The 26,526-nt window shown below is 40.4% G+C and overlaps 3 pseudogenes; all 3 read left to right on the top strand.

Moving 5' to 3' along the window:
- The first annotated feature begins 273 nt into the window (after positions 1–273).
- Positions 274–1,646, top strand: LOC147430282 (25S ribosomal RNA; annotated as a pseudogene).
- A 1-nt stretch (position 1,647) lies between these two features.
- LOC147430281 (25S ribosomal RNA) lies at positions 1,648–2,645 on the top strand (annotated as a pseudogene; the record flags this gene model as incomplete).
- Positions 2,646–21,922: 19,277 nt separating this feature from the next.
- LOC147430280 (25S ribosomal RNA) lies at positions 21,923–23,426 on the top strand (annotated as a pseudogene).
- Positions 23,427–26,526: the final 3,100 nt, after the last annotated feature.

Below are 26,526 nucleotides of genomic sequence, written 5' to 3'. Positions count from 1 at the left end.
CCTCTCCCCATTATGACCAATAGGAATTAAGTAGCCCATTGGGTTGCTCAATTCCTATTGGACCCCTTCTCAGGCTGTCCAATAATCATCCAGGAGACTTAATTTTCATTGGTTCTTTTTGTCAGCATGGGTTGGCAAAGCGGAACAAGAGCAAGGATGCCATCATGTTGGCCAAGGAATGAAGCATGCACCACTTGTGGCAGAATTCTGGGCACCTACGTGCTTGAGATGTTGGCATTCTAAGCTCTCCATTTGTTTCGTCTTAAAACATGGACCAAGGAGTCTAACATGTACATGAGTCGGTGGGTGGAAAACCCACGAAGGCACAAGTAACTTGACAGATGGAATCCTCATCGTGGGGTGCACCATTGACTAATTGTGATCTTATGTGAAAGAATTGAGTGGGAGCATACTTACTTAGACCCGAAAGATTGTGAACTATGCTTGAGCAAGGTGAAGCCAAAGGAAACTCTGGTGGAGGCTAGTAGCTCGGGTATAGCTTTGTCAGACTTGGGTATAGGGGTGAAAGACTAATTGAACTATCTAGTAACTAGTTCCCTTCAAAGTTTCCCTTAGGATAGTTGGAGTTGTATGTAATTTTATCAAGTGAAGCGAATGATTAGAGGCATTTGGGGGCGAAACACCCTCAACCAATTCTCAAACTTTAACAACGTTGCTCTATTGAGCCACAGTGAAGAATGCAAGCTCAAACTGGGCCATTTTTGGTAAGAAAAATTGGCTATGCGGGATGAATCAAAATCCGGGTTATGGTGATAAATTGTGTGCTAACCTAGATCTCATGAAGGGTGTTGACTTTTTAAGATAACAAGATGATGGTCATGGAAGTCAAAATCAGCCACCAAGGATTGTGTCACAACTCACCTGCCGAATCGACTAGCCTTGAAAATGGATGCACTCAAGTATGCAATCTATACCTACCCATCGAGGCGAGTGAAAGGCCATGATGAGTAGGAGGGCATGGGGTTGTGGTGCAGCTTTGGGTGCAAGCTCGAGTGAAACAACCCCTAGTGCAGATCTTGGTGGTATTAGAAAATATTAAATGAAAACTCTGAAGACCAAAGTGGAGAAAGTTTCCATGTGACCAACAATTGTATCTGGTTTAGTCGATCCTAAGAGATGGAGTAGTCATGTGTCAAGGGTGCAATGCACGCCATGAATCAAAAGGGAATTGGGTGGCCATGGATGGAAACACGACCGTAACTAGAGACGGCGATAGGGCCCCTTAGAAAAGATCTCTTTTCTTTTTAACAGCCCACCCACCCTGAAATCAGATCACCCAAAGATAGGGTCTAGTGGTTGGTAAATCACCCGGGGCGGTCACTTTTTAGAATGTGTATGATATCACGTGAGTTAACTGGAGAGGATTATTAAAAGACCAAAATGTATAAAAATGTATACATATAGAGGGGGGTGGGGGTTTTTTAAATAGGTCACAGTGTAAGTATAGTATGTATATTGGGGTATTATTAATTATGTCTTGAACGTACGTGATATAGGGGTCTTTTGATAAGTGACTGCTGCCCGTGTGCCCCTAGTGGCCCGTGAAAATTTGGAGGAGTGAATACCGATCACGCTTGGTCATACTCACAAATGCATCAAGTATCCAAGGTGAGCAACCTCTAGTTAACAGAAATATGTAGGCAAGGGAAGTCGGTAAAACAGATCCGTAACTTTAAGAAAAGGATTGGCTCTAAGGGTTGGGTCTAGGGGTCTATAGTTTGATAGAGCAAAGGTTGTCAAGGGTCTTCTCGCGCTGCCCTAGTGGCAAGGGCGAGGGTGACGGCTATAGAATGTTGCCCCTTGCGAGGCGGCCCTCCCTAGGCAGTGAATAACCATCTTAGAACGGGTATAGAGAAGGGGAATCTGATTGTATGATTAAAACAAAGCATTGCAATGGTCCCCATGGATATTGACACAATGTGATTTCTACTCAGCTCTTTGAATGTCAAAGTGAAGAAATTCTACTAACTGCAGGTAAACACTGGAAGTAACTATGACACTCTTAAGGTAGCCAAATGCCTCATCATCTAATTAGTGTTGCACATGAATGGATTAATGAGATTCTCGCTCTCTATGTACTATCTAGCAAAACCATAGCCAAGGGAACCGGGTTGAAAAAATCAGCAGGGAAATAAGACCCTGTTGAGCTCTGACTCTAGTCCCAACTTTGTGAAATGACTTGAGAGGTGTAGAATAAGTTTGGGAGCATTTGGCACAAGCAAAAAACCACTACTTTTAGTGTTGTTTTACTTACTCCATGAGGTGGGGGTGGGGATATACCTCTATTTCTAGTCTTAAGGTGCAATGACACACCGATCAAGGCAGAAGACATTTTTGGATGGGGAGTTTGGGTTGGGCGACACATTTGTTGAAAGATAATCCAGGTGTCCTAAGGTGAGCTCAATGAGAACATAAATCTCATGTGTAAAAAACAAGGTAAAATATCAATTGATTTTGATTTTCAATAATTAAAAAAAGTGTAAAAGCATGGCCTATCCATCGTTTAGAATTTTGAAATTTGAAGGTAGAGGTGTCACAAAAGTTAAAACATGGATAGCTGGTGATCCGAGCCTATCACAAATTTTTGTTTATCATATTTTGTTGGTTTTCCTTGCTTCTAGAGGTTTACAATAAAAGAAAGAGTGAGAACAACCTCTTGGAAAAATTTTAAAAAAATGATTTTTTCTTGACTAGTTCATCAGAGGTGAAAGGTAGAGGGAGAACCTAGTGGTAAAGGGAAGGGAAAATATGTAAATGTGAAAAGAAAAGATATGATGTGGTTGTGGAGCCATGCACCCATGATTCAAGGGTCATGAGTGGCTCATATCATCATGGCTTTAGAGCCATATGATGATTCAAACAAATGGGACCCAAGTGGAAGACTTGGTAAAGGAAGAAACCAGGCACATGATTTTGTTGAATTTTTAAAAATTACTTCCACTCCGATCCAAGAAAAGTTGTCTTCATCAAAGTTGTAACTGACAAGCTGAAGATTCTGGCCATATTTTTTTTATAATTTTTGCATCTACGGTCTAGGAGATATGGCCAAAATGGTGGACGCCAGTTTTTTCAACTGTGGTGGAGACCACCCCCCTACCTTTACACACACACACCCTTCCTTTTCCACATTGAGACCTTGTTTAAAATCAGCCATTAGTCTTCTCACCCTCCTCTCCTTCCTCCTCTCTCTCAAGCTCAAAAACCCATCAAAGTTCCTTTTCTAATCACCTCTCAAGTCATGCTTAATCTTGTTGTAATTCATAAGTTCTCATTCAACCCCTTTCTATTATTACTAAATATGTATTGATTTTATGTAGATTCTTTACATTTTAAAATAAGGAAGCTCTTGGACTCAAGCTATAGAGGAAGGAGTGAAGACAACACAAGTGATGATGGAGCTAATTGGTCAACAAATCACTTGGAAGGAGCTTCTTCATTGGTTGAATGTCCCTAATCAAGCTTCATTTGTACAAATTACACTTGTATCTTAACCTCACTCCTAATCACTCTCTTTCCTATATAAAGAGGCCTTCCCCTTTGTAATTTCAAGCCTCCCTCAGCCCATTGAGCCTTTGTATCACTCACCATGAGTCCATAAGCTCATTCATTCACTTTATTCTTGCACATCCTAGAAGTGCAAATTGTTTCATGCTAGTAACCTCTCCTCCTCTTACTTATGTTAATTAAGAGAAATGTTTTATATGCGTGTGAGAGTGCTTGATGTGATCTTGGCTAATCCTTGAGTGATTGTTTGGTAATCTATATGCTATTTTTGTTGAGAGTGTTTGAAGTCATCCATTCCTTGTACACACACCACGGTTAATGCTTCATTCATAGTGATCTCTCTCTCTCTCTCTCTCTCTCTCTCTCTCTCTCTCTCTCTCTCTCTCTCTCTCTCTCTGTGTAGCGGTCCTAGTTCACACTTCCAAGACTAGGTGGTGCCCTCATCTCATTTCCCTTGTGGCGCAATGGAGTTTGTTTTGGTGTAGAGGCCGCCATTCCAAATTTCCTTCGTCATAAATTGGTGCCCCCACTGAGGAGTTCTCAAGCAGCGCTCTATCAATCCTATGAAGGAAGATCCATCAAATTCTCCGAGACTTCCACTATGGTCTCCCCAAGAAGCTCGAGAAAAGAAGCGTTTTTATCGACAAACGGCACGTATGCGGGTAAAGAGAGTTAACTACACACACCCTTCTTTGCTTCAAGGAAAATCCTGTAGTCATCAAGTCCCTAGGTCAAAAAATTGTGTTGAGTGCTTTGTGGCTAGTGTGAAGACACTTCCTTTGAAGCCTCGACTTCAGGTGGTGAAAGCACTCTCAAACTCGGGTATTAACAAGTTTTTGGAGGGGGAGCTACACATCAATGGGGTGCGGTATTGGCAAGAGGCTACATATGGTGATGCACTCCAACTACTACTAGCAAGAAGGCTCAAGGTGGTTGAGAGGGTAGCCATCGAACCCTATGAACTCTACAAAGCTGAAGATGGTCACACCAAAGCTAGGCTAATCACTGGTGAGCAAATTCTTCGCATCTCTCAAATGGTGGGATCCAAGAGAGCTCAACTTCAATGAAGTGCTTCATGGAAGTTTGTAATTAATGCACCAATGAATAATCCCATTTTCTACAACTTTCAATCAGTTCAGAATATTAGGGTGAATGTGCGCATTGATAGAAAGATTTTTTTCCAACAAAGATTGGTCTTCTATTTTGGAGCTGAGAGGTTGAGAGAGATATTGCTGTCCCCTAACCCTATAATATTTCCTATGTTGGAGTATAATGTATCTTTTGATGTTCACATCTTCATCTTGCTTTAAGCATACTCCATGAATCATAGGGATTTATATGGACCTTTCCAACCTCTTGCTAGACAAACTGTGCATATAATAGCTAGCACAAAGCTTAGGTTCCAAAACATCATAAGGGACTTACTAGGCCCTCGTCGTCTAGCTGAGATTAATGCATCTATCAATCCATTTATTCTACCCTTAATAAGGTATGATTTGGGCCTAGACGTTTTCATCTTTGTGCTGTATTGAGAGGAAGGCAACCCACTTTTATGATGGCTTTCCCAAATTTTTTTGGGCGTAGTGGGAAAAATGCTGGGGATTTTTTGGATAACTTGGAGATGGCTTTCCTTGTCTCCGGGAGGGATGACGAAGCATTGAAATTGAGAGCTTTTCCTTTGGTGCTCAAAGAAGAAGCTAGGGTATGGTTCCAGGCTCTAGATCCAACCCAAAGAATTGATTGGGAGGGATTGAAGGTGGCTTTCCTACGAAGATTTCAACGAGCCAATTCGGCAGAAGAACTATGGCAACAACTTCTGTCCCTTCATCAAGTTGACCCTCATGGTTATGCAACCTATGAGGAAGGTTTTCTGAAACTTTGGGGGCAATGGTCAGACTCACTAAACCCTGGTGAGCGAGCTCCCAATTGCCTCCAAAAGGATCGATTTATCTCAGGTTTGTACCCCTTGCTAAGGGAGAAGGTAAAGGGCAAATTTCCAAATGCTTTTGAAGATGCCTTAAGAATTGCTAGGGAAAAGAATAGAAAGATTCTCATCAAAGCTAGCTTTGGGAGGCAATATCACAACTATGGAAGCTTCTCACATACCTCCAAATGTGCCTAATGCACCAGACCTCAATAGAGGTCAACAAGAAGATATGCTCCAACAAATAAACAATCTCACAAACCAGCTAGAGGGGTTGAGAGTAAATCTTGTGCAGGGTGCAAGAAGGCCTATTGAGGGAAATGGTGGGAATCGGCCACCAATGCGACGTCAAGCAAGGGAAATGTTGTGTTACAATTGTGGGGAAATTGGCCACGGCATGTATAATTGCCCTCATCCCAGAAGATATGACTACCCTGTCAGAGGTCCTCGACAACAAGTAAGTCCACCCCGTGCTAGAGCTCAAACCGCAACCTCAAATTTTGCAGCCACCTCGTGCTCAAGCTCAAGCCCCTGCTACTCAACCAAATGTGAGCATCATAAGGATGGAGGAGGTCCTCAAGGGCAGAAGCAACCAGGAAGAAATAGCTAAAGGGAAGATGAAGATAGATGAAGTGGCTACAATGCCTATCAAACGTGTGCGTGTCCAAGATGAAGTAGGTAAAGAAACAAGCAAGGATGCAAGCAATGAAGCAAGTACATCTCGGGAAACTAAAGATGAAGCCAAGAAGAGAAAGACCCGTACTAGGTCTCAAATTGACATCTCTGATTTCCCTATGGGATCTCGGACACAACCTTATGACTTGACAGCTGATGTGAGTTCTCAAGGACCAAAGATTACTTGGCCACAACTACTTCATATCTCCCCAAAGCTTCGACGAAAATGGTCAAAAATGGTGAGCACGAGGGCAAAGCAAAGTAAGCTAGTAAGTGTAATCAAAGCATATGGTCTCAAGGATATAGTGCCTTTGGTGGAGGCTCAAATCAAGGGACAACGGATTCCAAAAACTTACATTGACAGTGGAGCAGAGGTTTGTGTCATGACAGAAAAGCTAATGCATCAATTGGGTTTAGAGGTAATGGAATCATCAAACTTTAGGGCAAAAATGGCCAATAATGTCTCTGTCACTTGTGTGGGTGTAGTGAAAGCTTTGAGAGTTTATGTTTTTGGAATCACTACAGAGGTTGATGCTTATGTGATGCCAGTAAAGGGAGAAGGATACCCCCTTATTTTAGGACGACCTTGGCTCATGGGTATAGGAGCTAGGCAAGATTGGGAAACAGGAGACTTGGAGTTGAGGCCTCGCATGGGTGGCCATAGTCAGAAGGTGGTTTATAACCTAAAGAATGGGCGACAAGAGAACCTTGAACTAGAGACGTCAGCTGATGAGTGGAGCTCAAGTGGATGCTCCTCATCCATGGACGAGGAAGAGAGTTCAAGTGAAGAGAGTGATAGCACTCTCGAAGTCATGGGCGTCACCATAAAGGAAACTACCTCATCAGAAGACAACCCAAGGATCCAAATGGAGAATGTGTGGGATGCCAGCCTAGAGGAGATGTTATCCAAGGATATAAAGGAAGAAGAAAAGGAGGGTTATGTAAATGTTCTCAAGAAGCATGCATCATTGTTTATTTTTGATTACACTCACATTACAGGTGTCACGGCAGTGAAGCATCATATCCATCTAAAAGAAGGGAGCAAGCCAGTAGTACAAAAACTAAGAAGATTAGGAGTTGTGCAACAAAATGCACTGTTGTCTGAGGTGAAGAGACTCTTAGAAGCAGGATTCATATACCCAGTAGAAGATTCAGAATGGGTCTCCCCAGTAGTGGTGAGGCCAAAGAAGAATGGTAAATGGCGAGTGTGCGTGGATTACAAGCCACTAAATGCTGCAACAAAGAGGGACCACTTCCCTCTCCCATTTCAAGATGAGATTCTAAATGAAGTAGCAGGCTATGAGAGATACACAGTGTGTGATGGCTACTCTGGCTACTTTCAAATACGCATTGCAAAGGAGGACCAGAAAAAGACTACTTTCATCACACCATGGGGATGTTTTGCATTTCGAGTCATGCCTTTTGGTCTCACCAACGCTCCAGCCACCTTTCAACGATTCATGAACATGGTCTTCCAACCTTACTTTGGTAAGTCCATAAGGGTTTTCATAGATGACTTTTGTATTTACAGCTCCAAAAGTATGCATCTTGGCAAGATTGATGAAGGATTTACTCGTTTAGCTAAGCTGGGTGGACAACTAAACAAGGACAAATGTCACATTGGGGAAAGCAAGGTTACACTATTAGGGCATGTAGTGTCCATTGATGGAATCGAGGTAGATCCTGAAAAGATAGAAACATTGCTAAATCTACCTTCCCCAACTTCCATCAAACAATTAATCTCCTTCTTGCAAAAGCTAAGATATTTGAGTAGATTCATACACTTACTCTCCCAAGTGATATTTCCTCTACAACAACTGACTCGTCAAGAGACGCTTGTTTGGAGTGAAGAAAGTGAAGGTCATTTTAGAGAGATTAAAAAAATGTTAGGGTCACTCCCTGTAATCCTCCAACCTTGTTGGGAAGAAACATTCTTTGTAAACCCTAGTGTGGGAGAAGAAGCCATTGGTGCTGCCCTCCTACAAAAAGATCCAAAAACCTCCTTTATGAGGCCTATGTATTTTGCTAGCCGCCTCATGGAAAACACAGAGAAGGCCTACACCCTAATGGAACAGCTAGTGTTAGCTCTCATGTTTGCGGTAACCAAATTTCGGCCATACTTGCTGCCGAAGAGGTTTGTAATTATCACTGTGGAGGATATGTTTCCCTATGCACTACAACATATGGAAATCTCTGACAAAATAGCAAAGTGGGTGGTGCGACTTCAAGAGTTTGATTATACAATACAGGTTGAAAGAACAACTCGAGCATGCTTAGCTGACATTTTAACAAACAAGTGCTATGAAAAAGTTTGCCATTTGAAGAGAAAGGAACTTCCACCACCTCCAGCTCTAGAGGCTTTGGTCAATGCTTATAGCCTCTACTTTGATGGAGCATACAAGAGAACCAAGGATAAGGCAGCTGCAGGCATCGTGGTCTTATCCCCATTGGGAGAGAGGATCCATGGTGAAGGGATCACTCTAGAAGATGTCCACTCCAACAATGAAGCAGAATATCATGCTCTAATTCATGGCCTTTGTTGGTGCCTCGATAATTCAATTAAGAGATTAAACGCTTTTGGTGACTCCATGCTTTTGGTAAGGCAAATGCAAGGTACATGGGCTTGCAAAAATGCCCGTCTCTCTACTAAAATGAGAGAAGCAAAAGCTCTTATGAGGAGATTTAGGGAGGCACAAGTACATCATGTACCAAGAGACCAGAACAAGGATGCAGACCACCTAGCATCATCAAAGTTAAATGAGTCAATAGTGGGAGCAGTGGCCATCAAACTTCCACTTCAGCAAGGCAAGGAGGACTTGGAAGATATTATGCACATTCTGGAGCAAGGAGAGGCTCCTAAACACTTGAATGCAGGGGAAAGGCGATGGTTAGCTAGGAAGGCTACCAGGTATCGCATAGTAAATGATGACTTGTATTGTCTTGGTAAGGATAGTGTGCTTAGGAGAGTTCCTTTGAAGAGTGAAATTGAAGAGATTTTAAAAGCTTGTCACGATGATATGTGCGGAGGACACTTTGCACACGACGTCACTAGTAGAAAGGTTCTACAAGCTGGGTTTACTTGGCCAAGTCTTCATCGTGATGTCAAATATTGGTGTCAAACATGTGATGAATGTCAGAAAGCAGGACCACGACGGCTCATAGCTGAACCTCAAAACCCAATAAAGGTATATGGGCCCTTTGAGAAGTGGGGAATTGATGCCATAGGGCCTCTACCACGCACTCAGTCAGGTAAAGAGTACATCATCATGGGAGTAGACTACATGACTAGATGGACTGAGGCTATGCCGACCAATAGAATTACTGCTAAGGATGTGAGTCAGTTCATCTTTGACCACATCTGTTGCCGGTTTGGCACCCCTCTTGAAATACTATCTGATAGAGGACCAGGGTTTAGAGCAGACTTGGTAGGAGAACTCATGAAGAAGCTAAATATTCAGCATCAACACTCTACTCCTTACTACCCTCAGTGCAATGGTTTGGTGGAAAAGGTAAATGGAATCATTTGCAAAATTCTCACCAAACAGGTACATGCCAGGTGCCAAGATTGGGACAAACACCTGAATGGAGCTCTATGGGCCTATAGAACCTCCTTCAAAACCACATTAGGGTACACACCCTTTCATTTGGTTTATGGAAAGGAGGCGCTTTTGCCCATTGAAGTGAAGTTAACAAGTCTTCGAATATTGGGTAGCCACGTAGGCTCTCAAAAGGAGAAAGTACATCAAAGGATCATGGATTTAGAGAGGCTGCAATTGGATCGTGAAGAAGCCATCAACCACTATTCTCAAGAAGCAGAGAAGCGCAGAGAAAAGTTCAACAAAAAGCTAGCATCCAAAGACATAAAAAAGGGATCTCTGGTGCTTCGATATGACAATCGCTTCGACACTCGTAAGGATGGAAAGTTTCTTTTCCGATGGGAAGGCCCGTTCTTGGTCACCAAAAAGTTCAAAAATGGCTCTTACAGACTTCAAGACATTGATGGTAAAGTGCACAAGACCAGGACAAATGGATGGCGTCTAAAGCCTTATCACATCAGGATAAGGTCAGCTCAAGATCAAAGAAAGTAGGCTAGAGGCATAAATACCCCTAGCCAGGTTTGGGGGGGCTATGATCCGAGCCTATCACAAATTTTTGTTTATCCTATTTTGTTGGTTTTCCTTGCTTCTAGAGGTTTACAATAAAAGAAAGAGTGAGAACAACCTCTTGGAAAAATTTTTAAAAAATGATTTTTTCTTGACTAGTTCACCGGAGGTGAAAGGTAGAGGGAGAACCTAGTGGTAAAGGGAAGGGAAAATATGTAAATGTGAAAAGAAAAGATATGATGTGGTTGTGGAGCCATGCACCCATGATTCAAGGGTCATGAGTGGCTCATATCATCATGGCTTTAGAGCCATATGATGATTCAAACAAATGGGACCCAAGTGGAAGACTTGGTAAAGGAAGAAACCAGGCACATGATTTTGTTGAATTTTTAAAAAATACTTCCACTCCGATCCAAGAAAAGTTGTCTTCATCAAAGTTGTAACTGACAAGCTGAAGATTCTGGCCATATTTTTTTTATAATTTTTACATCTACGGTCTAGGAGATATGGCCAAAATGGTGGACGCCAGTTTTTTCAACTGTGGTGGAGACCACCCCCCTACCTTTACACACACACACCCTTCCTTTTCCACATTGAGACCTTCTTTAAAATCAGCCATTAGTCTTCTCACCCTCCTCTCCTTCCTCCTCTCTCTCAAGCTCAAAAACCCATCAAAGTTCCTTTTCTAATCACCTCTCAAGTCATGCTTAATCTTGTTGTAATTCATAAGTTCTCATTCAACCCCTTTCTATTATTACTAGATATGTGTTGATTTTATGTAGATTCTTTACATTTTAAAATAAGGAAGCTCTTGGACTCAAGCTATGGAGGAAGGAGTGAAGACAACACAAGTGATGATGGAGCTAATTGGTCAACAAATCACTTGGAAGGAGCTTCTTCATTGGTTGAATGTCCCTAATCAAGCTTCATTTGTACAAATTACACTTGTATCTTAACCTCACTCCTAATCACTCTCTTTCCTATATAAAGAGGCCTTCCCCTTTGTAATTTCAAGCCTCCCTCAGCCCATTGAGCCTTTGTATCACTCACCATGAGTCCATAAGCTCATTCATTCACTTTATTCTTGCACATCCTAGAAGTGCAAATTGTTTCATGCTAGTAACCTCTCCTCCTCTTACTTATGTTAATTAAGAGAAATGTTTTATATGCCTGTGAGAGTGCTTGATGTGATCTTGGCTAATCCTTGAGTGATTGTTTGGTAATCTATATGCTATTTTTGTTGGGAGTGTTTGAAGTCATCCATTCCTTGTACACACACCACGGTTAATGCTTCATTCATAGTGATCTCTCTCTCTCTCTCTCTCTCTCTCTCTCTCTCTCTCTCTCTCTGTGTGTGTGTGTGTGTGTGTGTGTGTGTGTGTAGCGGTCCTAGTTCACGCTTCCAAGACTAGGTGGTGCCCTCATCTCATTTCCCTTGTGGCGCAATGGAGTTTGTTTTGGTGTAGAGGCCGCCATTCCAAATTTCCTTCGTCACTGGCTTGTGGCAACCAAGCGTTCATAATGACGTTGCTTTTTTATCCTTCAATGTTAGCTCTTCTTATCATTGAGAAGCATAATTTTCCAAGTGTTGGATTGTTCACCCACTAGTAAGGAATGTGAGCTAGGTTTAGACCGTCGTGAGACAAGTTAGGTTTACCCTATTGATAATTGATGTCGCAGTAGTAATTCAACTTAGTATGAGAGGAATCATTGATTCACATAATTGATCATTATGCTTGGTTGAAACGCTAGTGGCACAAAGCTACCATGCGAAGGATTATGATTAAATGTCTCTAAGTCAGAATCCATGCTAGATGTGGCACTCTCTACCTTCCCGATTGTTACCTGACTAATAGTAAGGGTGCTCATGCATCCTCGAGAGCATGTGTCAAGAGTCTCCCCTGAGGTGGCCAAAGTAGCCACCTTGCGGGCTTTGAATGGAAATTCTAGATGATTGCATAGATGAATCCTTTACTTTACAAACGGCTTAAATATATCGCCAGCTATTGTAAGTGGTAGAGTGGCCTTGCTGCTATGATCGATTGAGATTCAGCGTGCCATCACACTAATTTGTCCCCTTCCATATGCCATCGTGGGGTTCCTAGCCCCAAACTCAATATTGAAATGACTAAGTGTTTGACCAGAGACCTTGACCAGAGACCAGAGACCACATCGTATTTCTCATCTCCATATCCATGATGGGGTGTGCACTATTACTAGTCATGAGGGAGGGGCATGATATTGTGTTTGTGTTTTTCCCATGAGGTGGTGGTGGTGTTGGGGGTTTGGGTGGGGGGGGGGGGGGGGGGGGGGGGGGGGGGGGGGGGGGGGGGGGGGGGGGATGCCCTTGCGTCATGGCACAATCTTAGACCATGAATATGAGGCAAGAGGATGTGTGTGTGTGTGTGTGTGTGTATTGAGGGTGGGGAAGGAGGGTAGGTGTTTCCTTCACCCCTTAGAGGCAAAAGTCTTGTTGTGTTATTTTATGTTGTTTGTCTTGGTAGCTACTTAGATAGACACATGCTGATTGTGCATCGAGAAGTTGAGCTATGGCACAGAATCCTCAACCACATTGATAGTCTTTGGATCACTTGAGGTGCTAGGAGGTTCTATAATCCCTTTACCTTTCTTGTCCCGAATGTTAACAAAAGAGGTAGAAGTAGCTCTAGTGGTTGTTTGAGTAGTCCGCACATTGGACTCTATGTCTTGGACAGCTTTTGCGGCATCCTTACTAGCTTCAATCTCCGCACTCCCTTCGTTTGTTTGATGCTCCATAGACGAGGGCATAGTAAGTGCGTCCATGTCTCTACTACTATGGGTTTCTTGCTTGAATCCTACAAGCATCATTGTTTCTATCATCATATGCATGGGTTCAAAATTATTTTATACATTCATGAATTAATCTTTCACATGGTTTTGAGAACTTACTCTCCCATACTGCTGCTTTGTTGTGTGAACAAGGCCTGAATGCTCAAATATAGAATCAATGGGAAGGGATTTAAAGACAACGAAAACGGGTTCATCATTGAAAGAGGGTATAGTATAGGGTGGATGCAAAAATAAAACTTAATGAAGTTGGGAGTGAGGACCTTGGTGTCCAAGGGTGGTGTGGTACATGGGAGCAGGGGCTAGCAGACCCAAAGGTAGTTTATGGGGTGGATTTTAGTCTGTCAAGCGAGTCTAGAAGGTCAAAAGCAATAAGTGCATGAAAACCCTTTGATCGGTGGGTTGAGTGACTTGTTAAAAGTGTAGCTAGATGGCCAGTGGGTTGCAAAGTGCTCCATCATCCAACGTCCAAAAGGCCTTGGACTTTATTGGATGGGGGACCCACATTCGGTAGAGGCTTTCCCAAGTGCATTAAAGGGCCGTTTTGGTTTCTAGGACACACACCCTCACACATTCAAAGGGAATACACACACACACATACACACTCATTTAGTAATGTATACACACACAAAGAGTCACTCACATACACACAATCAAAACAATAAAGAGAAAAATACATGGAGAAATCAAGCACAAAAACATGAAGATTAATCAAGACACCATTGTTTGATGCTTTGATCAAATGGGGCATAGGTGCACTCATTTGAAAGCTCTTGATGGAAATTTCATATGCATATGAACATTTCAAGGTGAATATTGCGCAAGGATCACACAATCTAATACTTGATCTAATCATCACTAATCATTGGCTAGGGTAGTGACCATATAGACCTGCCCAAAGACTGCCCAAAGACCAATGCTAGAGAAAATTTTGAATTGAGTAGCAATCGGTCTAAACTTTAAAGTGCTTTGAATCAACTTAGTGCTTAGAGAGAGAAAGAGCACTAAGTTTAGCATAGAGATCTAACCAATGTAATTAGAAAATACTAATTACATTGTAGCTTTGATACCACATGTAAGAGCTACGTTGGATAATCAATTGTGGCATTCATCATTGTGTAGACACCAAGCAATAGAGAAGAGCTAAATTAGATAGAGTGTACTCAATACACAACGGAATGGAAACTTTGCCATGCACATTTTGCTATTTCAGATGCAAAAGTTTGCCATGCACATTTTGGGTATTTGAATTTTGCCAATTTTGCTATGGTTCAAAATTTTGGGTTTGGTTTCTTCTTTGCTGTTATGAAGTACCTTCAAAGAATGGTTGTGAAGGCTGTATTTTGGAGAAGATGAAGTGTTCAAAGTTTTCAAAAAATGGTTCAGTAAGGGCTACATGCAGGCTACAACTTGTGCACAGTGATGTTTGTGGGCCTATGCAAAATCCATCCTTGGGTAACTACTTATACTTTGTGACTTTCATTGATGATTACTCAAAGAATGCATGGGTGTATCCAGTTAAATCTAAGTTGGAAGTTTTCGTGTGCTTCAAACAATTTCTAATTATCACCAAAATTATCTCCAAATATACTATAGGCATTAATGCATTTTGGCTACTCATGGGATAAAACACCAATATATAATTCCGTATATGCCTTAGCAAAATGGTGTTTCTCAAAGAAAAAATAGCTATCTTGTGAAGATGGAATGATGTATGTTCAATAGTCAAGTTGTTGCGGGAGCAAATCACACCACCTATAAAGTGGATGCAACACAACCTAGATCAACATAATGTATCTAGGACACAGATGACACAATAGGCACACAAAGAAAATCTCGTTAGCTTGTTAGGCTGAGACCATCCTACACATACAACACTCTGGAAGGCCAACTAAACCACAATCTACAGTCTAACTGCTCTCAACTACACCACCTAATCCACATACACATAATGGAAGGAAACTCACTAAACCGTACCAAAATCGTATGGAACTCAAGGAACACCATCCCCTCACTAGGATACACCTGTCCCTAAGCCTCTACATTCAAAATCCTAGTTGGAAACCCATCTGCAAAAAACACGTATGAAGATAGAGTAGTATTTTGAAAGTGTCCAAAACTGAAATCTACAAGTTGTGTGTAGCTTATGTCGCTACGATTCTAACGACTACTTGCAGGTAGAAAACGGACATTGTTTTTTATACTTACAGCTGCAAATAGCTCATAGATGCACGAGCATGTATGCTCCATTCTGCGAGGAATGCTTGGCATTGATCCGTAGCTCTTACCAAGGCTAGCACAATGGTGTAGTTGGATCTACAATGTGATGACAAGTGGAGAGTAGCGCGAGGATGAAGCTTGCGCTCTCTCTCTCTCTCTTTCTCTCTCGCAAACAGACGACGACAACTTAAAACTTGATTATGATAAAAAGTTCTTTGTCCTTATAAAGATGACCTAGGCACCTTATATACTAATGTCACCTTAGGTTAACCTAAAATAGAGTTTGAGGGGTGTTAGCAGTGGCTAATACATGTTACACCCAATATGCATCAAGTGGGAGATTTGCTATGGTTGTGCATAATATATCCAACTCACTTTGTATAAGTCTTTGGCTCACTTGGAGTTTCAAACTTATATGTGGTAGCTAGAGGGCTCAAACTTAAACCCATAGTAGAAGGGATTGTGGTGAAAGCCTTTAAAAGGAAGCCTTTATGGAAAGAGGCTTCATTCTTGAGTATCCACTCTTGAGGATCCACTTTTGAGAGCTCTCTGTCTCTTGAGTGTTCACTCTATGGCCTAGCCTTGAGCTTAATGTCCATGCTTAAGAGGCTAGGACTAATCCATTGTAATTAGAGTAAGCTCTTCTTGATTAATCTAATTCCTATTTTCTCATTAGTCTTATCTTCTCTACATTTGATTATGTCATGCATTAGTATTACACTCTGATTATTCTAGATTTTAGAGAGGTATGTACTTCTTGCTATTAACCACTCCTATTCTTCTACAAGCATTCAATTTGTGATATTTAACATTACTAATTAGGTTGATTAAGTTGGGTCTTAATCTTGTAATTAGTGTGTGTGCCCTATTGTTTGCTTGTGTGTAGATAGCTTTTATGAAACTCTAGCACCATTCACCTCGTGTGTGTAGCTATTGATGAAGTGTCGTGATTGACATGTGGTAATTAGTGTGTGCTTATCATTAGTGTGCTTGGGGTTTCTAGTTTATGGTAAGTTGGACTTAGGTGGACTTGATGTGTGTAGGAGTTGTATGATTAGTGATTAGAGTATGTTTAGAGTTAGTCTTGCCATGGCTAATCTCTACTTGCATTGGAGAGGTGATCTCTTGAATCCTCTAGTTCTATTCATCCGATGCTCGTGCTTCCATGCCCTAGCCGGGTTGCGGATCCATGGATTTGAATTTTGTGTGGGTTGCGATTAGGTTGTTGCTACATCGCCTCCCAACATTTGGCGCAGTTGCCGGGGATCGATAACCTAAGCTAATGAGTGTAGGATGTTTAGAATAGAGTAATTTCACTACTAAATTCTCTATTTTTGAGTGTGTGTAACTCAATTTTGGTGTGATTTGATGATGTTTGTGCAAGTAATTGATCTAAATGTTGAATTATGAATATCCCAAATGCCCAATTCCACCCTCAATTTCACTAATTTCATACTAACCCTTGCTAATTTCTCTTTATGTCCATGCTGATTGTACTAATTCCATGCTAGTTTTTACTAATTTTGACTAACCTTGCTAGACTAACCATTAACATTTGAAGTGTAAAGTATGTTAAATCCCCTTGTAAGAAGTGGAATCATCACTCTAATCAAGTTAATTGTGCTAATTTATGCCTAATTTGATGATTTGAGTGTTTGATTTTTTGCCTACAAATGGTCAATTTTGGAGCCGATTTTATGGTGCACACACTTGTGTGTGCAATGATGCATCTTTGCGTGGAGCAAAGGAATAGCTTGGAGTGTGATTACAATGTAAGTGTCCTCACTTGCTCATGTCAATTCTTGATTGATTAATGTGGTTCAATGTGTGCTAATTATTTGCTAAAATTAATTGACCTACACTTTGCACCTAATTTGATTCACTTGGAATGAAATTGATAGTAAAATTTTGACTAATGAACTTTGTGTGTATCTAGATAATGCTTAATTCTCATCAAGAATTCATGTGTGTGCATAAAAATCGTTGTGTGTGCATGCACCAAAGAGGGGAAAAAATTGTCAAAAAATTCAAGTGCACCTAATCTTGAGTGTGTGCATCCATATAAAGTGATGGAATTAATGATATATGAGTATGAAATCATGTAATTGATGTGTATGCTAGGTTAATTCAATCATTCTATGAGCCTAATTGCCAAAAAATTGGGCAAAGATTGAGTGTGTGTGCCCATCCAAGGCCACTTGATTTTCTATGATTGATGGTCAATTTGGGCACCTAAATGATTTTTTATTGTGAAATGCTCATAAAAAGTGTGTGCAATCAAGCCTAAATGCATTGCCAATTGAGCCAAATTTGATCTTTTGTGCTTAATTTTTGAGTGTGTGCATTGCTTGATTGGCTCAAAATAGTGTTAATTTTTTAGTGTGTGCATTGCTTGATTGGCTCAAAATAGTGTTAATTTTTTAGAAATTAAGCATGCATGCATTCACTTATGCTTGATTGAGCTTGCAATTTGAGCATTGCAATGTGGAATTGATGTAATTTTTGCATACAATTTTGGCATAAATTTGGGTGTGTGTACCTACTCTATGGCATGTGCAATCTGGTGCTTGAATGAATAATTGGTATTTTTTACCAATTATGATGATTAATTTGGCCAAATAATTGTTGTGTGTGCCTACTCAATGGCATTCAATGTCCAAATTGGCAATGAATAATTGATAGCAATTATCAGTTATGATGATTATTACTTTTAGGGTGTATGATTGACTTGAGATGATTCAATTGACGCAATTGAAAGTGATTTTATGAATTACTATTGCTATGTATGTCAATGGGGTATGGTAATTGGTGGATGCCATATGAATAAAAATTGTGTAGCAATGTGATGACAAACCAACTAGGATTTGGATGATTAAGACTTCCAGATATGAGCAAATAATGTTACCATGAGAATTTGAAATTGGAATGACCAAAAAATTGAATGTATGGATTTTTGATTGATAGTATGTAATTTAACATTGGCGTATAAAAATTAAAATATAAATATAAAAAAATCCAATTCAATGAGCATCGTCTACAATTGGAAGCAATAAGAACGAAAGAAGGGACTTGTATTGAGCACAAAAGGAGGGGGAACTTTTTTTGATAAGCAATTGTCTTGTGGTAATGAAAGAAAAGGATGTGATGCCATCGATGATAATGTCTTGTTGAACAAGTGTGGTTTAATGCTTATTTATAAATGGGCATTGAGGATTAATTGTGATTCCTTAAACTTGATAGAGGAACCTTCTTGTAATAAGACCAAAAGTTTATGGGTAATTCACAAAGTGATGCTAAACCACAAGGCTTGGAGCTCGAATATATTTCATTTTCTTGTGTTCGCGAGAATGTCCTCCTAAAAGGCTATTAATAAGAAGAAACAAAATAATATGTTTTGGGCTCACCTAGAGTTGTGCTCCTTTTGGCTCTACTCACACAACAACACACGCATCCACTTGCCCTGCTTGGCGCATCCGACCCGAACACACACACACACACACACATTCACTTTCGCATATCAAAGGCCCCGATGCCATTTGTTTTTTAGCTGCTTGCAGTAAAGAAAAAATCAATAAGAGAAACTGCTTCACATTGGCAAGTCTTCATTCAGTGCAACAAGCGTACACACACAAACTGCATTCCCCACCAAGCCTTCAATGAGCGCTCCCAGCACATGCCTGCTGACGCTCTTGTCGACCATGCTCTAGCAAGCCGTAGCCCTGGCCCCTACTGTTACGCCGGATCTTGAGTCAAAAAGTCCTCACTTTGCTGTATTTGCCTCACAAAGGCGCCCGCCCACACACCCCATAAACTCTCCCTCTCGACCCTCAACTTGACTACGCCTACACCTGAGGCCACAGACGGTACTACGCACATTAATGCCTACACCCACACAATCTCGCCATCTGTACCTCACACACCTGCTTGCTGGTCACCGTTTTAAAAAAAAATTGGATAAAACTAAAAGACATGGTTTAAAATGGCTTCCCACCAATGCCTCCTTCTGGAGGCTGATATACATGAAAAAGAAGGTGCGTTGAATGAACTTATGATGGCAATTGGTTATCAAAATAGAAATAATTCTCAGCTTAACATTGGGCCGAAAGAGAAATTCAAGGATACTAGAAAGCAGGATCAACAAATGAAGAGGGTGTCTACATGGTTGAGCTTGTGTTTGATTTCACTGCCAAAATGCTTCAATGCACTAATTTCTATTTTGAAAATGTGATTTGTAGGCTTGATTTTTTATTAAATGAGGGGGAGATTCATCATTTGACTATGCAGAGCCAATATATCGTATCATCATAGCTAACAATTATTGATTATGTATGTTAGCCTTGAAGGATTACTCAAGAAGGCATTAAAAATGAAGATCCCTTTCTGTGATGACGATCTCATTTTTGTTTTGTGTGTTAGAGGAGGCATGAGAGTACGATCAACTGATCTTTGTATACGGCCATTGACCAATACCATTTCTCTCCTTCTTCTTGCTTCATATGTCAAAATTGCTACATAAGAGCATTAAGTGCTTTGATTGTGTGACAATTTCTATGCACAAATGATTGTATTATGCATTAATGGTTGGCTTGTGCAAAACAGGGTTTAGTGCTTGGCTTGATTGACATTATCATTGCACTGAATAAAAAAAAATCCATGTGACATGCATGCAAGATTCGTTTAAGAGTTACATTGATGATACATTCATGCTTGGTCCAGAGTAAAAAATTAAACTTGGCTTGCTACATTTTTAGTGCATAATTTGGATGAAAAAATCACAGCATAGCACTAACCATTGAGCTTGTTCAAAGGGCCATAAGATACCATTTTGAATTTATGATTGAACTCAATATTTTTTGGTGCTTGATGTGCATGTACAAATGCTTTGGCAATAACAATTGAGATTCATTGTAAAGAGTGATTGGCAAATAGGGATTCCATTGCAGATACGGGATGTCGGCATTGCAATGTATTGCAAAACTTGGCTATTTAGAGCCATTCCAATTGTTTGGATTAAAAGTTGTATATATGCTAGCTCATAGCTTGGTCAAAAGTTAATTTTTTTCATTTTGAGCTAATGTGTACCCAACTTTTTTGAGAGCTTTCAAGTACAAAATTTGATTATTAAGAGCCATTGATTTTTATTTCATGAAGTTGCAGTCAGCTCTAGCTCATAGCGTTCTCTAAAATTGTAGAATTTCATGAGCTAGTTGTTAGCCAACTTTTTGAACATATTTAAATTATAAAATTTGGCTATCTAGAGCCACTTCATTTCAACAAAGTTGTATTATTTTCAGCTCTTGGCTTGTTTTTAACTCCATATTCCATTGAGCTAGAAACTAATCAACTTTGAATCATGCATGAGAGGTTGTAAAAATTGTAAAATTTGCTTATGTAGAAGCTCATTCTCTCTCATTGTTGATATGTATGCATAAATTTGCTACAAAGAGCATCATGTGCATAACCAAAGGCACTCTTTTCCCTAGGGTTTTTTCCCTTTGTCAAATTTGGGTATGCAAGACCTTAGCTTTAGGATTTCATTAATGTTTTCTTGTGTGCTTTTGGATTTTAATAAATGGATTTTGTAGCTTGTGTTTACACATAGCTTCAAGAAGCTTGGATTGTAATAAAAAGATCAAAAGACTTCTCTACACAAAGGATGCTTGCCCAAGGATGCTCAAAAGAGCATGAATAGGTGTAATCCCTCGATGATTTTTCTCTTTTGTTCATCTCTCCATTCTCTATGCTTGGCTTAATTAATTTTTGCTTCTAAGCTATGGTTCTTTCATGTTCAAAAGCTAGGCATATTAAACTTTCAACACTTTGCTTTGTGAATATTAACTCATCAAAAATTAGGTTTTATGTGTGCTAATCATAGGTAATTGGCCTTAACCTTAAGTTAATGTAGGTTCATTTCTCATTAGTTCTAGACTCTTAGTGATAGTCTTAATACTCCATTCATTTTTAACATGACCTAGGGCTATGATTAGGCTTTAGTCCTTTAGTCTGATTTCCATAAGCATCTCATAAATATTAAATGAAAACTTTGAAGACCAAAGTGGAGAAAGTTTCCATGTGAGCAACAATTGTATATGGTTAGTCGATCCTAAGAGATGGAGTAGTCATGTGTCAAGGGTGCAATGCACGCCATGAATCAAAAGGGAATTGGGTGGCCATGGATGGCAACACGACCGTAACTAGAGACGGCGATAGGGCCCCTTAGAAAAGATCTCTTTTCTTTTTAACAGCCCACCCACCCTGAAATCAGATCACCCAAAGATAGGGTCTAGTGGTTGGTAAATCACCCGAGGCAGTCACTTTTTAGAATGTGTATGATATCACGTGAGTTAACTGGAGAGGATTATTAAAAGACCAAAATGTATAAAAATGTATACATACAGAGGGGGGTGGGGGTTTTTTAAATAGGTCACAGTGTAAGTATAGTATGTATATTGGGGTATTATTAATTACGTCTTGAACTCACGTGATATAGGGGTCTTTTGATAAGTGACTGCCCTGGGGTAAATCACCACAAGTCTTGCGATGTTCGGTGTGCCCCTAGTGGCCCGTGAAAATTTGGAGGAGTGAATACCGATCACGCTTGGTCATACTCACAAATGCATCAAGTATCCAAGGTGAGCAACCTCTAGTTAAGAGAAAAATGTAGGCAAGGGAAGTCAGTAAAACAGATCCGTAACTTTAAGAAAAGGATTGGCTCTAAGGGTTGGGTCTAGGGGTCTATAGTTTGATAGAGCAAAGGTTGTCAAGGGTCTTCTCGCGCTGCCCTAGTGGCAAGGGCGAGGGTGATGGCTATAGAATGTTACCCCTTGCGAGGCAGCCCTCCCTAGGCAGTGAATAACCATCTTAGAACGGGTATAGAGAAGGGGAATCTGATTGTATGATTAAAACAAAGCATTGCAATGGTCCCCATGGATATTGACGCAATGTGATTTCTACTCAGTTCTTTGAATGTCAAAGTGAAGAAATTCTACTAACTGCAGGTAAACACTGGAAGTAACTATGACACTCTTAAGGTAGCCAAATGCCTCATCATCTAATTAGTGTTGCACATGAATGGATTAATGAGATTCTCGCTCTCTATGTACTATCTAGCAAAACCATAGCCAAGGGAACCGGGTTGAAAAAATCAGCAGGGAAATAAGACCCTGTTGAGCTTGACTCTAGTCCCAACTTTGTGAAATGACTTGAGAGGTGTAGAATAAGTGGGAGCATTTGGCACAAGCAAAATACCACTACTTTTAGTGTTGTTTTACTTACTCCATAAGGTGGGGATGGGGATATACCTCTATTTCTAGTCTTAAGGTGCAATGACACACCGATCAAGGCAGAAGACATTTTTGGATGGGGAGTTTGGGTTGGGCGACACATTTGTTGAAAGATAATCCAGGTGTCCTCAGGTGAGCTCAATGAGAACATAAATCTCATGTGTAAAAAACAAGGTAAAATATCAATTGATTTTGATTTTCAATAATTAAAAAAAGTGTAAAAGCATGGCATATCCATCCTTTAGAATTTTCAAATTTGAAGGTAGAGGTGTCACAAAAGTTAAAACATGGATAGCTGGCTTGTGGCAGCCAAGCGTTCATAATGACGTTGCTTTTTTATCCTTCAATGTTAGCTCTTCTTATCATTGAGAAGCATAATTTTCCAAGTGTTGGATTGTTCACCCACTAGTAAGGAATGTGAGCTAGGTTTAGACCGTCGTGAGACAAGTTAGGTTTACCCTACTGATAATTGATGTCGCAATAGTAATTCAACTTAGTATGAGAGGAATCATTGATTCACATAATTGATCATTATGCTTGGTTGAAACGCTAGTGGCACAAAGCTACCATGCGAAGGATTATGATTAAATGTCTCTAAGTCAGAATCCATGCTAGATGTGGCACTCTCTACCTTCCCGATTGTTACCTGACTAATAGTAAGGGTGCTCATGCATCCTCGAGAGCATGTGTCAAGAGTCTCCCCTGAGGTGGCCAAAGTAGCCACCTTGCAGGCTTTGAATGGAAATTCTAGATGATTGCATAGATGAATCCTTTACTTTACAAACGGCTTAAATATATCGCCGGCTATTGTAAGTGGTAGAGTGGCCTTGCTGCTATGATCGATTGAGATTCAGCGTGCCATCACACTAATTTGTCCCCTTCCATATGCCATCGTGGGGTTCCTAGCCCCAAACTCAATATTGAAATGACTAAGTGTTTGACCAGAGACCATTGACCAGAGACCAGAGACCACATCGTATTTCTCATCTCCATATCCATGATGGGGTGTTCACTATTACTAGTCATGAGGGAGGGGCATGATATTGTGTTTGTGTTTTTCCCACAAGGTGGTGGTGGTGTTGGGGGTTTGGGTGGGTGGGGGGGGGGGGGGGGGGGGGGATGGCCTTGCGTCATGGCACAATCTTAGACCATGAATATGAGGCAAGAGGATGTGTGTGTGTGTGTGTGTGTGTGTCTGTATTGAGGGTGGGGAAGGAGGGTAGGTGTTTCCTTCACCCCTTAGAGGCAAAAGTCTTGTTGTGTTATTTTATGTTGTTTGTCTTGGTAGCTACTTAGATAGAGACATGCTGATTGTGCATCGAGAAGTTGAGCTATGGCACAGAATCCTCAACCACATTGATAGTCTTTGGATCACTTGAGGTGCTAGGAGGTTCTATAATCCCTTTACCTTTCTTGTCCCGAATGTTAACAAAAGAGGTAGAAGTAGCTCTAGTGGTTGTTTGAGTAGTCCGCACATTGGACTCTATGTCTTGGACAGCTTTTGTGGCATCCTTACTAGCTTCAATCTCCGCACTCCCTTCGTTTGTTTGATGCTCCATAGACGAGGGCATAGTAAGTGCGTCCATGTCTCTACTACTATGGGTTTCTTGCTTGAATCCTACAAGCATCATTGTTTCTATCATCATATGCATGGGTTCAAAATTATTTTATACATTCATAAATTAATCTTTCACATGGTTTTGAGAACTTACTCTCCCATACTGCTGCTTTGTTGTGTGAACAAGGCCTGAATGCTCAAATATAGAATCAATGGGAAGGGATTTAAAGCCAACGAAAACGGGTTCATCATTGAAAGAGGGTATAGTATAGGGTGGATGCAAAAATAAAACTTAATGAAGTTGGGAGTGAGGACCTTGGTGTCCAAGGGTGGTGTGGTACATGGGAGCAGGGGCTAGCAGACCCAAAGGTAGTTTATGGGGTGGATTTTAGTCTGTCAAGCGAGTCTAGAAGGTCAAAAGCAATAAGTGCATGAAAACCCTTTGATCGGTGGGTTGAGTGACTTGTTAAAAGTGTAGCTAGATGGCCAGTGGGTTGCAAAGTGCTCCATCATCCAACGTCCAAAAGGCCTTGGACTTTATTGGATGGGGGACCCACATTCGGTAGAGGCTTTCCCAAGTGCATTAAAGGGCCGTTTTGGTTTCTAGGACACACACCCTCACACATTCAAAGGGAATACACACACACACATACACACTCATTTAGTAATGTATACACACACAAAGAGTCACTCACATACACACAATCAAAACAATAAAGAGAAAAATACATGGAGAAATCAAGCACAAAAACATGAAGATTAATCAAGACACCATTGTTTGATGCTTTGATCAAATGGGGCATAGGTGCACTCATTTGAAAGCTCTTGATGGAAATTTCATATGCATATGAACATTTCAAGGTGAATATTGCGCAAGGATCACACAATGAGAAGAAAAATCACACAATCTAATACTTGATCTAATCATCACTAATCATTGGCTAGGGTAGTGACCATATAGACCTGCCCAAAGACCAATGCTAGAGAAAATTTTGAATTGAGTAGCAATCGGTCTAAACTTTAAAGTGCTATGAATCAACTTAGTGCTTAGAGAGAGAAAGAGCACTAAGTTTAGCATAGAGATCTAACCAATGTAATTAGAAAATACTAATTACATTGTAGCTTTGATACCACATGTAAGAGCTACGTTGGATAATCAATTGTGGCATTCATCATTGTGTAGACACCAAGCAATAGAGAAGAGCTAAATTAGATAGAGTGTACTCAATACACAACGGAATGGAAACTTGCTTGATTGATCAAAGACTAAGAGGGATAGATACAAGACTTTTATGGTGGCTTTATAGGCTCGATATGAAAGGTGCTAATTAAGGTGAGATGCACCACATATGGTAGAGACCAAGTAAGAAGTGGGATACAAAAAGTAGCATGAGGGTAACGATGTATACCTTGTGTGCATAGCATAAGTAGATTGTGCTAGGGAGTTCTATGTAGGAGGCTGTATCCATGCACATAGAAGTGCATGCATGTATGCTTGGCTTTAGGGATTGGTCACATAAGAGTGTAAGCTAAAGGCTTACCCCAACACTAAGACATGGTTATAGATTTTAGAGCATTTGAAGTTACTAAAATGAAAAACAAATTGTGAAGCTTATTAGTTTGGGAACATCAAAAAGCATCCTTTCATCATGATAAGAATGTATTGAAATTAGTACATATAGATGTATGGATTTCAACAAAGACTATATCTAGGGGTGTATGCAGATGTTATGTGAGATTAATTGATGAGCGTATAAGAAAGATATGGGTCTATTTCATGAGAGCAAAAAAGTGAGGTGCTTATGTGCTTTCAGAATTCCAAAGCTATGATTGAAAAACAGACTAGGAAACATGTAAATTGCTTGAAGTCAGATGGAGGGAGAGAATAATTTTCAAATGAGTTCAATAGTTTTTTTATAAATCATGAAATTAAAAGGTAGTTTTCATGCAGGTATACTTTGCAGCAAAACAATGTTGTAGAGCAAAATAACAAGCACATAGCAAAATTTAATAGAGCTATCCTCACATCATTGGGCTGAGGCTATTGCTACACGTGTTTACATTATGAACATGACCCTAGTGTGGCAGTGCATGATATGACACTTGAAGAGATTTTTAGTGGTGAAAAACCAAATGTGCTAGATTTCAAAGTGTTTTCTTGTATTGCTTATGTGAATGTGCCATATGGTTTGATTTATTTACCCATCTCAAGGCTATCCCTTATGGCAAGATGATCACTTGTGCCAACAATGCCTCTTGAGTCTTATCCAGTCAAGAGAGTTGGAAATACTGTGCTAACTACTACAAATGGTTATTTTACACTTGTTGATACACTTTATGTACCATGGGATAAAAAGTAAACCTTTTTTTATATCTACACTTGCAAGACTTGGTCTTCTTGTCAAATTTGCG

Source organism: Adiantum capillus-veneris, chromosome 22 (genome assembly GCF_014529385.1).
Source record: "Adiantum capillus-veneris isolate H3 chromosome 22, ASM1452938v2, whole genome shotgun sequence".
In the NCBI taxonomy this organism is placed as follows: domain Eukaryota; kingdom Viridiplantae; phylum Streptophyta; class Polypodiopsida; order Polypodiales; family Pteridaceae; genus Adiantum; species Adiantum capillus-veneris.
This window is presented reverse-complemented; position numbering and strand designations above follow the sequence as displayed.